The sequence below is a fragment of the Terrapene carolina genome, unplaced genomic scaffold (genome assembly GCF_002925995.2).
Source record: "Terrapene carolina triunguis isolate 2854851 unplaced genomic scaffold, T_m_triunguis-2.0 Scaffold66, whole genome shotgun sequence".
Lineage (NCBI taxonomy): Eukaryota > Metazoa > Chordata > Testudines > Emydidae > Terrapene > Terrapene triunguis.
In genome coordinates this window covers 94,969,971-94,973,230 of record NW_020664417.1, presented here as the reverse complement: position 1 = coordinate 94,973,230, position 3,260 = coordinate 94,969,971, and positions in this window count along the sequence as shown.

The window sequence follows — 3,260 nt, the reverse complement described above, 5'->3', positions numbered from 1 at the left end:
TGCTTTTGTTTTGCTTGTAACCTTTAAGTTGGACCTCAAGAAGGTCATTCTTGATGCTGAATTTTTGTAAGTAGGTTTTTAAATCTAGCAATAGCCTGAGTTTTCAATATATTTTTTTTCTTTTTGTTTTCAATAAAAGTTATTTTTTTTAAGAACAGGATTGAATTTTGTGTCCTAAGAGGTTTGTGCACATGTTGTTTAATTAGCTGGTGGCAACAGCTGATTGCCTTTGTTTTCTTTCTCAGCTCCTCCCTGGAAGGGGGGGGTGAAAGGGCTTGAAGGTACTCCACAGGAAAGAATTCCCAAGTACACCTTCCTGGGTTCTCAAAGGGGTTTTTGCACTTGGGTGGTGGCAGCATCTATCCATCCAAGCTCAGAGAAAAGCTGTAACCTTGGGAGTTTAAGACAAGCATGGAGTAGCCAGTATTAATTTTTAGAATCCTTGCGGGCGCCCATCTTCTGCACTCAAAGTGCCAGAGTGGGGAATCAGCCTTAACAGTTGTAGATTCCCCATTAGCTGCACAGCTCATGGGCATGGTCTGTGTGGGAACTTCTTACCTAGGATGGCATCTGCCTCCAAGCTCTCCCATTTCCTCCTGGTACTGACTCCTGGCAAGTGGGCTCTGGATTCTCCCTCCCGCTGCCTCTTCCATGGTCACTTCTGCTGCTCTTGGCTAGGGGGAAGTCAGAATTAAGATTCCTACTTAGCTTCCCTTCCCAGGCTTGGGAATAAGGAAACTGTAGACCTCAGGACTATCTCCTCAGGCCTGGGAATGGGAGGAAGAGAAGACTGGAAACAACCCCCTCTCCCTGAGCCCTGAATAGTGGGAAGAGATTGAAGATCCTTGTGACCATCCCCTATGGCTGAGGGGGAGTAGACCTCTGCAGACCCCCCCCTTCCTAAACCTGAAAAAAGGAAGGCCGAGATGAAAATCTAGATATCCTTACCTACCTCCCAAGCAGAGGGCCTCCTGCTGCTCAAGTGAGCAGCAGCAGCAGGGCCCATCTTGGCTTGAGGAACAGAAGCCATTGATTTGGGGGTTGAAGGCACTGCATGATTTTTGGATGGGGAGATAGCAGTAGTATATGGTTGAGAGGAGGAGACAGAGACTGCAGTTATTGATTTGGGTGAGGAGGAGGAATAATGGGGGAGAGAGAGAGAGGGACAGAGAGAATGTGAGATAGGAAAGAAGGGGAGAAGAAGAGAGAATTGGGAACTAGATTGGGAGAGAGTGTAAAAAGAGTGAGTGAATGACTGAGATGGAGTGAATAAGAATGGAAGATGGATTGAGAGAGAGAGTGAATGACAATAGCTGGATGGAATTTGTGGAATGAGACTGAAGGAGATGGAATGAGAAGAATAACAAAGCGAATGAGGATGAAGGGACTACACTCATAAGTATTAAACTTGAACTCAGCATGTCATTCTGCATGCATTTAAAAACAAAAGTCAGAGGGAAAACCAAGGTAGACTCCCTCATGTTTTGATATAATTAGCTAGTTTCATGTTGGCATCATGCTGGGGGTGGGTCTCCAGGAGAGCTGTAGATATGGAGAGTTACACAGGGTAGCTGGCCTTTAAGGGCAGATGGGCCCCAATCCAACTGCGACAAGCCTAATTTGCCTCCCCAGGTGGGAAAATGATTTTGGTCATGTGACTAACTCAGTCCATGCCTAGATCTGAGGGGTCTGAGCTGCTGCACACAGCCCCAGGAAGGAAGGACTGTGAGACCCTAGCCTTCAAGGGTGACTCACAGCTCAGGAAGCCAGAACTTTAAAGCCACAGTCCCAAGCCAGAGGACTTTTAAACCTGAGGGGTGGGCAGAAAGGAATCTTTGTAGGAGATGAATGATACTGAATTAGACCCCAGGAGAAGGGGAATATTGTTTCAAAGACTGACTGTGACCACATTATTCTGGGGAAACTGAGGCAGGTGCCTGCAGGGTCACTCCAGGCCACAAGGGGGTGTCGTTTACAGAGAAGCATAATCTTGTGAACCAGCTCAGGGAAGGTGTTCCATCTGTAAGGATCAAATAGTGTGGTGAGTCTGGCATCACTGTTGAAACTGAGGATGTGAGGAAGTGTCATGGAATAAGACCAGGGCAGAAAGGTGTGAATGGGGCTTGTGAGGATTTGGCAGAGATATGAAAGACTTGAATTATGGAGTTGCACAAATCACATAACAAGACAGCCCACTGCTCCAAGGCTAGAAGACACAGAGAGTATGTCTACACAGCAAAGAAAAACCCGGAGCTGGTCGGGCTAGGGCTGCAGGGCTGTTTCATTGCTGTGCAGAGTTCTAGACTCAGGCTGGAGCCTGGCTCTTGGGCCCTGCAAAGTGGGGTGTCATTTCAGCAAACTAAATCATCAATAACACATTAGTAGCAAGTTGCCTTATTTTTGGATGTTGGTCTCCTGGCCTCTCCCATTACTATACTTAAAACTTATGGGATCTTGAAAGATGGGCTTAATTTACATACACACAATTAAACTCCAGGAAGATGACTGCTCTTCATATCGCATCTCTCCTATGCCTGCTACCATTTGCTATGCCCCATACCATCTGGGCACCCTAGATGTGTGTATAAGACCACGTGCGAAGGTGATTGCCTCATGCAATCTGTGGCTCTCTCTCTGTCAGACTGGCATGATCCACCCTTGACCACGGAGTCCTGCACCCCGTATCGTCTAGGGCTATACTCTGCCCCATCAGCACTCCTGTCTTTCTTGCTCTGTGCCTGCTGCTACCTGTGTGCAGAGGCGGTCAAAAAAGCAAACAGGATGTTAGGAATCATTAAAAAGGGGATAGAGAATAAGACTGAGAATATATTATTGCCCTTATATAAATCGATGGTACACCCTCATCTCGAATACTGCGTACAGATGTGGTCTCCTCATCTCAAAAAAGATATACTGGCACTAGAAAAGGTTCAGAAAAGGGCAACTAAAATGATTAAGGGTTTGGAACGGGTCCCATATGAGGAGAGATTAAAGAGGCTAGGACTCTTCAGCTTGGAAAAGAGGAGACTAAGGGGGGATATGATAGAGGTATATAAAATCATGAGTGATGTGGAGAAAGTGGATAAGGAAAAGTTATTTACTTATTCCCATAATACAAGAACTAGGGGTCATCAAATGAAATTAATAGGCAGCAGGTTTAAAACAAATAAAAGGAAGTTCTTCTTCACGCAGCGCACAGTCAACTTGTGGAACTCCTTACCTGAGGAGGTTGTGAAGGCTAGGACTATAACAGAGTTTAA